This window comes from Hyla sarda, chromosome 10, assembly GCF_029499605.1.
Source record: "Hyla sarda isolate aHylSar1 chromosome 10, aHylSar1.hap1, whole genome shotgun sequence".
Classification (NCBI taxonomy): domain Eukaryota; kingdom Metazoa; phylum Chordata; class Amphibia; order Anura; family Hylidae; genus Hyla; species Hyla sarda.
In genome coordinates this window covers 65,962,684-65,976,652 of record NC_079198.1, presented here as the reverse complement: position 1 = coordinate 65,976,652, position 13,969 = coordinate 65,962,684, and the positions used below count along the sequence as shown (strand labels likewise).

The 13,969-nt window shown below is 42.6% G+C and overlaps 1 protein-coding gene across 1 annotated transcript in view; it reads left to right on the top strand.

The window, feature by feature from the left end:
- Positions 1 to 1,021: 1,021 nt before the first annotated feature.
- LOC130293606 (brain-specific angiogenesis inhibitor 1-associated protein 2-like) overlaps positions 1,022 to 13,969 on the top strand; it is a 177,806-nt gene continuing 164,858 nt past the window's right edge. Inside the window, exon 1 of the mRNA XM_056542478.1 lies at positions 1,022 to 1,119. The gene's annotated coding sequence lies outside the window, so the exon portion shown is untranslated. The remainder of the gene's footprint in view (positions 1,120 to 13,969) is intronic.

The following is a 13,969-nucleotide window of genomic DNA, read 5'->3' as shown; positions in this document are numbered from 1 at the left end:
CTGCTGCTACTACTACCACCACCATGTACCTGGCTACTGCTGACACCTGTACTGGGCCTGGGAAAATAGTTGGTGCCCTCAGTCCTGGAATTGCCACCAACATGCTTACTGGCAGAGAACATGGCTACTCTACCCTGTCCTCCTTAAACCATTTTTTTCACAAGACATTTTTTTTTTACTAAAAAAGATTTTGGGGTGACCAACTTTTAGTCTCATTGCTATTAATATGTATTTATTTTAAATCCACCTACCAATGCTATGTTTGTTTGTTTAACAAAAAAAAAAAATTACCTAGAAAATACAGGCAACTTGGCTTAAATTGCCTATTCAAGATTCACTGTCAATGCTAGAACAGCAGATTTATGTTAAACCCAGCTACAATTGTTATGTTTTTTTCAAAGGCAGAAAATACATTCATTAAGGGGGAGGAGTCATGATCCATTGGTGCTGTTTGCTATATAGATAGTGAACCAACCTCAGGACCCTGTGTGTGATGCATCCGCCGCCACAAAATGTAACAAAGTTGAAAGGATCTGAAGACTTTCCCAATGCACTGTAGAGCAGTTTACATGTTTGCAAGTGGTGATGACCAACTCAAAAATTCACCGCAGCAGACATTCCTGGCGGATTCCTTAGTGTGAACATATCCTTATTCCACAAGTCATGATTATCAAAGAATTGCCGTAGTAATTAAATCCTCGTTAGAGCCGTGAACTAATTCTGCACATGTTTTAATTTTTTTATTTTTTTATCAATACCAACCCTAACTCTTTTTATTAAAAACACTAGTGATGGTTTGGAAACATTTCACAAGAGCGCCACAACAAAGTGAAATTTATTAACAGATGACAGTATTTGCATTATAAATCAAATATATACGGACATAATCCAACCTCACATCAAATACATGCTTCTGAAAATTGCTGTGAGTTTTTTTGGCTTAGTAAAATACATGCAGACACGCACTCACACATAATACTGGTCTGATTTAATATACTTCAGTTCAGATGATCACACTGCAGTACTGTTCTGAGCTGCCAGAGAGTATATTGAATCAGCCCCTTGCAAAAGAAGCTAAACACAGGCCTGTAGGCTTGTGGAGGAATGCCCTGTGCAGAGGTAAGTCATCCATTGCTTCCTTATCCTAGAAAATCATGTATACATGCAAATATAATATGTATAAGCTGAATGTGTTATATGCATGGGGAAAATGTGATTTACCTGAGATGGCTGTGTACAGGATTTTATAGCACGATTCCTAACAATGGACCACATACTTTAAAGCACATAGACATGATTCATCACATAAAGGATAATGCATATTTGTAATAATATCAATATAGGATATGACGTGTTGAATGCATGGCGAAATGCTAAGGAAAAAAGCAATGTAATCCAATATGATTCATTGTAAGGATCCTGGAAATCTGTCTTCCTCATTCTATCATGCTCTTCTTTTTCACAAACCCCCCACCGCACCCCACTATTATATCATTCTCCTATAAGCAGTGGCAGATCATAATGATGAACTGGGCTATAGCTTAGAACCTAATAACGGGAGGGGAGAGAGCACCTCTAACTTCATGTAAGGATTGGACTCTTGGGAGAGATGTAAGATGTAATTACAACAAAATTAAAAGGAAAGAACCACTACATAAACAATGCTATTGCACATGCATGTAACCCAGAAGACTTTTAAAAATTAACTACCGTATATACTCGAGTATAAGCCGACCCAAATATAAGCCGAGACCCCAAATTTCACCCCAAAAACCCAGGAAAAGTTATTGACTCGACTATAAGCCTAGGGTGGGAAATACATCATCCTCCCAATCATCCAGACCCCAGTCATCATCCAGACCCCCTTCATCATCACCACCTGTCAATCCCTTCATCAGTGGTCTTCAACCTGCGGACCTCCAGAGGTTGCAAAACTACAACTCCCAGCATGCCGATGGCTCTCCGGGCATGCTGGAAGTTGTTGTTTTGAAACCTCTGGAGGTCCGCAGGTTGAAGACCACTGCGGCCTTCGGTTGAAGACCACTGCGGACCCCACTTTTTGTTTTGTACTCATGAACGTCCCGCATGAACGGCCCTATGCATCGTCGTCAAGGCAACATCACTAGTCCGGGGCAGGCCCGAAGCGCGGAGAAGAGGCCCCCCCGGTGAAAATGGACAGCCCGCAACGACTATCCCTCCCCACCGGACGGTCCCTGCAGCATAGATGGCCCGAAACAGCTCACCCTAACTTTCCGACGAGGGGAGGTGAGTACGAAACTAAGGGGGGGGGGGGGGGGGGGCTGGATGATGGTCTTCAACCTGCGGACCTCCAGAGGTTTCAAAACTACAACACCCAGGGAGTTGCAGTTTTGCAACATCTGGAGGTCCGCAGGTTGAAGACCACAGAGAAGGGATTGACAGGCGGAGAATTCACTCGAGTATAAGCTGAGGGGGGCATTTTCAGCACGAAAAACTGAAAAACTCGGCTTATACTCGAGTATATACGGTATATTGTCCATTAAAACACTTATGCTAGGTTCACATCAGCGTTACGGAGCTCTGTTTGCTGATAATAGAGCTGGACGGAGTGTGTTACAACAGACACTAAGGGCACTGACAGGTCCTGACAAGGAGTCCATTTGATATCCATTATTTTGCAAGATTTTAGCAGAGAAAAAAAACTGATATGCAGGATTTTTTCCCCCCCAATAAAATCCTGTCATTATAACTGAATCAGTAACGTAACTCCTAATGAAATTCCTACGGCAGATGTAAACAAGGCCTTAAAGGGGTTCTCTATTTTGGACAATTCTAATAAAATAGAAGGGTCCCTTTACAATAATGACCAGCCCAAGCTGATATTAAAGCGGACCTGGCAGCAGGAAACAGTGGTGTACATTAGATTGTGGCTAGATGGAGTTAGTCATCAGAATTCTGGGCATACCTTTTTCATTTCTGTAATCCTTTACAATATTACATAGGGCCAGAAGGCTAGATATAAGCCTTTTTTTTATATGTTAATTAGGCTCAAGTGTCCAGGGGGCTTTCCTGGGTGCAGCAAGAGCCCAGGGTTAGTCAGCCCATCACCTCTTTAATGGCTGCCTCCATGTCCACTTGCATACGCCCACCCTGCCTTAGATTAACAGTAGGGACAGAAGTGGTAAAGGGAGATGGAATCACTTTGCGCTCTTGCCCTACTGGTGAACTCCCCTTGGGCATTTGAACCTAATTTACATATTAACAAAAAGGCTTAATGGGGTATTCATGGCCCAAACTTTTTTTTATATATCAACTGGCTCCGCAAAGTTAAACAGATTTGTAAATTACTTCTATTAAAAAATCTTAATCCCTAATAGTTATTAGCTTCTGAAGTTGAGTTGTTGTTTACTGTCTAACTGCTTTCTGATGACTCACATCCCGGGAGCTGTGCGGTTCCTATGGGGACATTCTCCCATCATGCACAGCTCCCGGGACGTGACATCATCATTGAGCAGTTAGACAGAAAACTTCAGAAGCTAATAACTATTGGAAGGATTAAGATTTTTTAATAGAAGTAATTTACAAATCTGTTTAACTTTCCGGAGCCAGTTGATATATATAAAAAAAAAGGTTTTGCCTGGAATACCCCTTTAAATTGCTGCATTGGACATACAAAAAAAAAAAAAAAAAAAGGTACACCTGGAACCATGGGCTCATTTCCACTCTTGTTTTCCTGTTGACCAGTCCGCTTTACATGCTAAATTTTCCCAGAACACCACTATAGTCTGCAGAAAGCAGCACCAGTTGGAACACTATAAAGAGAGGGCAGAGAGTGGCTCCTCAAATTCCATGTTTTCCATGTTCCAAATAGCTGTGAACATTTTTACATTAAAGGGGTACTCCCTGGAGTACCCCTTTAAGTTGAAGGGGTTGTCCTGTGAAAAATTTTATTTCACTATTGTGTCCATGCTGCCCCCCCCCCCCCCCCAAAAAAAAAACAAAAAAAGCTTTAAATCACCTTCCTCTCGTAGCCTCGTAGCCTCTTGTATACGGGTGTTCTGTCTGTGGCTGGGTCTTTGCTGATCTTTGGATTCTTGGAGCTGTAGATGTGGTGTCACAGTGCCTCTCAGCCAATCTCTAATCGCAGCAGTGTCCTGCCTCAGTCAGTGATTGGCCAGGCTACACTGTCACTTTCCTACATATACAGGTAGTTAATCATCATCTGCTTCTGTTCGAGTGCTTATGCTAAGTCTTAAAAGGTAGCAGTGTAGTGGCTACAAGAATGAGCTTAGGTGCAAGAGAGTGTTGCATTAATGTGGGGTTTTCTGGGTTCACACAAGGACAGACCACATGGTATTGGGCCACCCCTAACTAACCACCAGATAATTTATAGTTTATTTTTTGCAGTTTTTATTTTATGGCTATATAAAGAGTGTTGTTTCAATGTACATTTGGTCCTGCAAAAAGCAAGCCCTAAAATGGATCTGTAGGGGGGGAAAAAAATGAAAGAGTTATGGCACTTAGAAGACAAGGAAGATAAAATGAAAATGAAAATTGGCCATCAACAGAATAGGTGATAAGTAGCTCATCCCTGGAGAGTCCGAGCATTGGGACCCCCTTCAATCACCGGGACGGCACGTGCTCCATTCATTCCTATGGGAGTGCTGAAAAGACCTGAGTACAGCACTTGGGAATCATCGGCGTTCCATTAGGAATGAATGGAGGGTGTGGCGTCTACCAGTAGATGTAAAGTGCTCCTCAGTGAGAGCGCTGGTGTCCTGCTCCGGAGATCACGCGGGTCCCAGTGCTTGGACTCCTGTGGATAGGGAATACGGTTTTTTTTTTTGCTTACATTGTTTAATGTAAACAAAAATGTAAAATAGAACAAAACCAAAAAGATGCTGGTTTTCCTGATCAATGATGAACAAAATAATATTTTTCCACTTATTCCAGCCCAAGTTTAACCACATAAGGATGAAGGGCGTACCTGTATGCCCTTGCCCCACTCCTATGATGCAGGTTCAGGAGATGAGCCCATGTCATAGCAGTGATTTCAGGCATTAACCCCTTAGATGCCACAATCAACCTATCTACCTGCCTCCTTGCCATCCGATCGGTGCTCCAATGCTCCAGGAAGCCCCGACAGCCTTGAGCAATGGAGCACCGATAACACTGATCGGTGCTATGGTATAGCATAGCATTGAACAGTGTATAAAACATGTAAAAAAAGAAAATGGCAGCAGCACACTTGGTCAACAAAATGGAGGCTCTTAGCGCACTTTTTGATCAAAACGTGTCCCCCCATCCACCACGCGGAGGTGGCCTCTTATCGGATGGGTCCCTAAACACTCACCTACCTCAGGCTGGGTGACATGTTGGATCCACTAACGATCCAAACCACCTCCTGTGAAAATAGGGGAGGGGATGCACGGCTATAGAGGGAGCCACTCCCCCCAAATTTGCACAGCAAAGAAAAAAAAACTGAAAATGTAGCCAGCACCTAAACCCAATACACGGGTGCACGCTGCTGTGGCAAGTACAAAACATGTAAAAAAAGAAAATGGCAGCAGCACACTTGGTCAACAAAATGGAGGCTCTTAGCGCACTTTTTGATCAAAACGTGTCCCCCCATCCACCACGCGGAGGTGGCCTCTTATCGGATGGGTCCCTAAACACTCACCTACCTCAGGCTGGGTGACATGTTGGATCCACTAACGATCCAAACCACCTCCTGTGAAAATAGGGGAGGGGATGCACGGCTACAGAGGGAGCCACTCCCCCCAAATTTGCACAGCAAAGGAAAAAAAACTGAAAATGTAGCCAGCACCTAAACCCAATACACGGGTGCACGCTGCTGTGGCAAGTACAAAACATGTAAAAAAAGAAAATGGCAGCAGCACACTTGGTCAACAAAATTGAGGCTCTTAGCGCACTTTTTGATCAAAACGTGTCCCCCCATCCACCACGCGGAGGTGGCCTCTTATCGGATGGGTCCCTAAACACTCACCTACCTCAGGCTGGGTGACATGTTGGATCCACTAACGATCCAAACCACCTCCTGTGAAAATAGGGGAGGGGATGCACGGCTACAGAGGGAGCCACTCCCCCCAAATTTGCACAGCAAAGAAAAAAAAACTGAAAATTGAACAGTGTATGCAATCTAAAGATCATATCTAATTGTCCTCTATGGGGACAAAAAAAAAGTGTAAAAAAAAAAAAAAAGTTAATAAATGTGATTTCCCTAATAAAAGTTTGAATCATCCCCTTTTCCCATTTAAAAAAAAAAACAAAACAAATATGTAAACAAAAATAAGCATATGTGGTATTGCAACATGTGTAAATGTCCAAACTGTGAAAATATAATGGGTTTGCTGCTGGAACCCCCTGCGATCTCTCTGCAACACCCGCATTCTATGCGGGAGCTGCATCTCCAGTTTCGGAAACCTCCGGGTTTCTGGGACTGAGGATGTGATGTCATGCCACACCCCGTCCATTCATGTCTATGGGAGGGGGCATGACAGCTGTCACGCCCCTTTCATTCATGTCTCTAACTCGGAGGTTTCTGAAAACTGGAGGTGCAGCTCCCGCATAGAATGCGGGTGCTGCAGGGAGATCGTGGGGGGTCCCAGTGGGGGGCCCCCCACGATCAGACATATTATCCCCTATCCTTTGGGTAGGGGATAAAATGTTTTTGCCTGGAATACCCCTTTAAAAGTCCCCATTTCCCATTAGGTATAACAGTAAGCCATCAGCTAAGCTCAGTATTCTCCAGACGTGATGTTTAACATCGGGCTATCACGGTCATGTGCACTTTTAACCCTTTAGATGCGGCGATCAAAGTTGACCGTCGCATCTAAAGTTAAAAAATATGCTTCCCGGCAGCTCAATCAGGCTGATAGGGACCACTGCGGTGTCCCGATCAGCTAGGACGCACAAGGAGGGTCCTTTACCTGCCTCCTTGGCGTCCGATTGCCAAATGACTGCTCCGTGCCTGAGATCCAGGCAGGAGCACTCAAGCGGCGATAACACTGATCACTGCTATGCTATCTACTGGGGGCACTACCTACCTGGGAACACTACCTACTAGGGGCATTACCTACCTGGGAGGCACTATCTACTAGGGTCACTTCCTGCCTGGGGACGATACCTACTGGGAGCATTACCTACCTGGGGGCACAACCTGTCTGTGGGCACTACCTGCTAGGGGCATTACCTACCTGGAGGGCACCATCTAATGGGGCATTACCTACCTGGGGGCATTACCTTCTACCTACTGGGGGCATTACCTTCTTGGAGGGAACTACCTAATGGGGCATTGCCTACAACCTACCTGAGTGCATTACCTACTACTTACTGGGGGCATTACCTACCTGGGGGCACTACCTACTGGGGGAATTACCTATAAATTACCTACTGGGGGCATTACCAACTTGGAAGTATTACGGGGGGCATAACCTACTACCTACCTACTTAGGGCATTACAAACCTACTGGTAGACTCTGCCTTTTATAGGGGGGTTTCCCTACCTACCTACTGGGGGCATTGCCTAACAGAGGAGGGGAAATTACCTACAGATCACCACCTTATCCCCTACCCTTTCCCCCAACACACCTACTTACTCCCTCATACTATGCATGGCCCCAAGGGGGCCATTATTTGGGGGACAGTTAGGGTGGAGAACAGGTGTGGAATGTGCTGAGAAAGTGTAGAGCCTAACATATTTGTTGTCCGTTAGATTCTGTGGAAACAAGTCATGATTGGAACAAGACTTCATGACGGTCTGAGCAAGACAGAAAAGAAAAGGAAAGAGAACCACTCCAAGAAGACGACCTCTGAGAGTCAGTAAATGTAACTGCACTGTAATCACTTTTGTCTGCAGAGCCTGCATAGAGCTGGGGTAATCACTATATGTAATTTGTATGGAGTTATTGTTTTTTGTTCAGTGGTTTTAATCCAGTCACTATGTGGTGGTAATGATAGTGGTCATGATGTGGCGGTATTATTCTTACTTGTTTTTTAGTATTATTGTAAGGACCCGAAGGGTTAATTTGCACTGAGAGCTTTTGTTTGGTCTTGTTGCTATGGTTACACTGCTCTGATGAGACTGGTCAGCTGGACTTGATGTGAATACCTGGTCTGGGCCTAATTAAGCTTGCAGTCTTCTCCCAATCCTTGCCTGCTAGAGAGCTCTGTTTACTCCTAGCTAGCTTTATACTGTATCTGTTATATCTGGCATTTTGACCCTTTGGCTCCACTCTCTGACTCTTCTCTAGTATTAGCATTTTTGTACTTTGACAACTCCTGGTTTTGACATGGATAGTGGACTTTGACTTATTGTGTGTGTGTGTGTGTGTGTGAGTTTTGCTTCTGTTAGTCTGTCTGCTTCCTACTGTACCCTGATCTGTGTCTGTTTTATTGTAGTTTATTATTTTGACAGTGACTCCCATTACTTGCCTAGGGAGGGACTGTCACTGTGGTTACGGACCCGTCACCTAGGGTGGGTACGTAAATAGGCAGGGATAGGGGGAGTGGGCAAGAATAGTGTGCAGTCCTTCCCGGCCCAGACGTGACAATTATTGGTAAAATTGGCCAGTAACAGCATGATGGAAATATATATGGTAATAATATTCCTCCTTGTATACTGGTATTATTGGTCTCAGTAAACAGGATTTAGTCAGGAATAGTATGATGGTAATGTGTATGGTGATAATATTCCTTCTTGTATACTGGTATTCTTATTGGTAATATTAGTCTCAATATACAGGATTTGGTCAGTAACAGTATGATGGTGATATGTATGGTGATATTTCCTCCTTCCTCATTGAACTAAAGGGTGCCTGTGTATTTAGACAATGCGGAGTATAAGTATCACTAACGTCCATTGTGGTGTTTGAAACTATGCTTCAGGGCAGACTACTTAAACATGCAGCATGAGCGCAGAGATTTGGTCTGTTGGTCGGGGGCGGTGTGGATTGGGGGGGGGGGGGTCAGGCCTTGAACTGTGTAAGGGGCCTTGAAATTTCTGATGGCAGCCCTGGCCATGCTCACTGGGAGGATAGCTCTCTAAATACAGTACCTGTCAGAGCTTGTATGTCAGAACTTGGAGGCAATGGGGCACTGCACTAGTGTACTGCCATACAGCCTCTATGCACATGTCACTAACATGTGCATGGGGACTAAAAGTCATGGAAATAAGGTAGTATATCTTACATCATACATTTGTGAAAAGGTAAGCTTTACCACCCTTTAATAATGTGACTGTTTCCTTTTACACTTTTTCCCTTTTGTTACAGTTGGCATGTTGTTTAATGCTTAAGGTTTATACTGTAATATCGGTTATTAACACTAGATGCTGTCATAGCAAAGGAGGTGATCTAAGGGAGCAGGCCACTGGACGTTCATAGTTACATAATTTGTAAGGTTGAAAAAAAAGACACATCTATCCAGTTCAGCCTATTACTCTGTAATGCTTATTCAGAGGTAAGAAAAACAAAATGAGTTAGAAGCCAATATGGCAATCTGAAAAAATTCATAGATCAACAACCCCTCTCCAGACTCTAGTATCCATAACCTGTGATATTATTATTCACCATAGGCCTCTTTTGATATCTTTTTTCCATAGTCTCACTGCTCTTACAGTAAAGAACCCCCATTTATGCCAGTGAAGAAACCTTCTTTCTTTTAGATGCAGAGGATGCCCCCTTGTTATAGATACAATCTTGGGTATAAATATGTTTAATATGTTCGCTTTTTCCTTTCCTCCATTTATAATTCCTCCCTCATTACATTCTAATGAGCTGATATTTTCAGTTTTAACAGTTTTCCTATTTAAATAAATAAAGAACATTTTGGAGTTAGTTTTATTCTCATTTATTCTCTTTTTTCCCAATTTTGCTGCTTACTGTATATCTGTTTTTTTATATATTCAATTTTTCCCTGTAGCTTTTTACCTCTCTTTCCCCTGCTTCCTGTTTCAGTATCTTAATCGCAAAAATGGGCACGCTCATTAAAATTTTTTTTGCTATTGCACTCCTTATGGTAAATAAAACATATTTCTAATATACTTTGCTTTAAGAAAATAAAGTTTTTTTTATGTTTTATTTGTGCTTAAAAAAAAGCTCAAGAGCACATTTTTCCCCATCTCATACACAGATGGGGCCCAAACAGAGGAAGTGCAGCCTGGAGTGCTGAGGGGGAGGGGGGGGGGGGGCTGTCCAACCAACAGCATGTAGCAGTTAAGTGTGAGAGGAGCTATGATTGGATGAGGCTGGACACCCCCCCCCCCCTCCCCCTCAGCACTCCAGGCTGCACATCCTGTGTTTGGAATTCGGTCCAAAGTCTGTGTATAAGATGGGGGAAAATGTGCTCTTAAGCTTTTTTAAGCACAAATAAAACATAGAAAACTTCATTTTTTTAAACAAAGTATATTAGAAATATTTTTTATTTACCATAAGGAGTGCAATAGCAAAAATTTGTTTTAATGAGAGTTACCCTTAAATTTTTTGTCATATTTTGCCCCCTTTACAATTTTTTTTTTAATTAACGTTTTATTAATTTTTCAAAGTACAAAGTTCAAGTAAGGTACAAAAACACCATCAATAAACAGGCATCGTAAGAAATGCGGTTGTCGATAGGGTACACACATATGATGCGTACCATCACTATATAAAGTCAGGTATTCAGTAACAAGACAGGATGTTAAATACATTTAATGCAAGTAAATATTTAAAGACACGGCAATTCAAACATCAATTAGTCAACTCAAGGCACATGGTCCGAGCTTCTATGTGATTAGGGTAGGTACAATCAACAACAATGTGGTTGGTGTAAGCAACGTATGGGAAGAAGAGGAGATGAGGACAGAAAGAAGGAGGAAGAAGAGACAGGAAAGCCCTTTACAATTTTATTTAACCACATTGGAATACTTCTGTCCCTTCTATACCTTCTGTACCTCTCACAGTAATAATGTAAGATACTTTTAAAAATATCCCATTTAGTGACTGTACTCTTATTTATATGGACTTTAATGTTAAAGGGATAGCAAGGGTGCTTAAAATGATTAAGTATTGTGCTGGGGCCACCATGAAAAAACTAAAAACAAAAAAAACAACACATATACTCACATACCTTGCCTCCTTATGGGTCACCCTGTGTAAATTATCCAGCTGCTACTTCTGAGATGGACTCACCTGGGCAGTGATGGCCCTTTTAGCCAATCACTGACTGAGGCGGGTGCAGCTGGTAACTGACTGCCATTGCAGAGCTAGCAGTACTGCAGCAGGACTCTGCCTCTGACCACCAGGGGGGTCTGCTCCAGTAAGGAGGGAGGAGTGCAGGGCAGGGCAAACAGGTACTCGTAGTGGGGGACTCAATTATTAGGTGGACAGACAAGTCGATCTGTCACAAAGAACGGGATCGCCGAACAGTGTGTTGTCTTCCTGGTGCTCGAGTTCAGCACATCGCGGATCGGGTTGACAGGTTGCTGGGTGGGGCTGGAGAGGACCCAGCAGTCATGGTACATATTGGCACCAATGAGGCAGCGGGAGATTACGGAGGTAAACAAGTGGCTCAGAAGCTGGTGTAGGAAGGAGGGGTTTGGGTTCATGGAGAACTGGGCTGACTTCGCTGTTGGTTGCCGGCTCTACCATAGGGACGGACTGCACCTCAATGGGGAGGGTGCAGCTGTGCTTGGGGAGAAGATGGCTAGAAGGGTGGAGGAGAGTTTAAACTAGGGACTGGGGGGATGGAACCTACAACTAATTAATGTACCTGGGGGTGGAGCAGAGGGAGGGGTTAGAATAGTTAATAGGGATAGGCTTCAAAGGAAGAAAAAACATGTGCCATTTAATTGCATGTTGACTAATGCCAGAAGTCTGACCAATAAAACTGATGAACTGTAGTGGTTGATGTCTGAGGAGGATTATGACATAGTGGGTATAACAGAGACTTGGTTGGATGATACCTGTGAATGGGCGGTCAACATACAGGGTTATAGTCTATTCAGGAAGGATCGGACAAAACAGAAAGGGGGAGAAGTCTGTCTTTATGTAAAGTCCAGTCTGAAGGCCGCACTGCGGGAGGATATACGGGAGGGAAACAATATTGTGGAGTCATTATGGGTAGAAATATATGGAGATAAAGATAATAAAATTCTGATAGGGGTTTACTATAAGCCACCAAACATAATGGAAGAAGCAGAAGATCAAATAATGAGGCAAATAAACAAGGCAGCAAATCAGAATGAAGTGATAATAATGGGGACTTTAACTATCCTGATATAAATTGGGAGACTGAGTCCTGTGAATCTCATAACGGAAACAGGTTTCTGACTATAGCTAAAGACAATTATTTGTCCCAAATGGTGCAGAGCCGACCAGAGGGGGCGCCGTACTAGACTTAATATTAACCAACAGACCTGACAGAGTAACTAATGTGCAAGTTGAAGGATACCTAGGAAATAGTGATCATAATATAATACATTATAACTTGTTCTTCAATAAGGGAATCTCTCGAGGGGCCACAAAAACAATGAACTTTAGGAAGGGAAAGTTTGACCAACTCAGAGAAGCCATTACCAATATAAAATGGGATAATGTCCTCAAAAACAAGAATACTGACACTAAATGGGAGACTTTTAAAAATATCTTAAACTATCACTGTAAGATGTATATACCTTATGGGAATAAAAGGGTCAGAAATAAAAGAAAACCAATATGGATGAATAAAAATGTTAAGGGGGCAATAAATGACAAAAACAAAGCATTTAAGCTACTAAAAGAGGACGGCAGTGAAGAAGCATTAAAAAGCTATAGAGAAAAATGTTAAATATGTAAAACAGATAAAAGTCGCAAAAATAGAGACGGAAAGACTCATTGCCAAAGAGAGTAAAACTAACCCCAAAATGTTTTTTAACTATATAAATAGCAAAAAGGTCAAAAAATAAAAAGGGGGGGCCCTTTAAAAAATGATAAAGAAGAAATTATAAACTGGGATCAGGAAAATGCAAATATATTAAACAAATTCTTCTCCACTGTATTCACAGAGATAAATGAAATGCCAGGTGAAATACAGTGTGATAAGGCAAACTCCCCAGTACAGGTCACCTGTCTAACCTGGGAAGAAGTACAGTGCCACCTACAAATAATCTAAATAGACAAATCACCAGGTCCAGATTGCATTCACCCCCGTGTTCTAGAGGAATTAAGTAGTGTAATAGACAGACCTCTATTTTTAATATTCATGGACTCTATAGTAACAGGAACTGTTCCCCAGGACTGGCGCATGGCAAATGTGGTGCCAATATTTAAAAAGGGGACAAAAGGTGACCCCGGAAATTATAGGCCTGTTAGTTTAACCTCTTTTGTATGTAAATTGTTTGAGGGTTTTCTAAGAGATGCTATTTTGGAATATCTTGATACAAATAAATGTATGACTCCATATCAGCATGGCTTTATGAGGGATCGGTCCTGTCAAACTAACCTGATCAGCTTTTATGAGGAGGTGAGCTCCAGACTGGACCATGGGCAATCGCTGGATGTTGTATATCTGCATTTTTCCAAAGCATTTGATACGGTTCCACATAAACGGTTGGTGCATAAAATGAGAAGGATGGGGCTGGGGGAGAATGTGTGTAAGTGGGTAAGTAACTGGCTCAGTGATAGAAACAGAGGGTGGTTATTAATGGTACTTATTCTGATTGGGTGACTGTAACTAGTGGGGTACCACAGGGGTCAGTATTGGGTCCTGTCCTATTTAATATATTCATTAATGACCTTGAAGAGGGGTTGAATAGTAAAGTAGCAATCTTTGCAGATGAAACTAAACTCTGTAAAGCGTTAAACACAATAGAGGACAGTGCACTGTTACAAATGGATCTGGATAGGTTGGGAAGTGGCAGATGAGGTTCAGCACTGATAAATGTAAGGTAATGCACATGGGGAGGAAAAATCCGGCCTGGGATTATGTATTAAAGGGCAGCACACTAGGGACG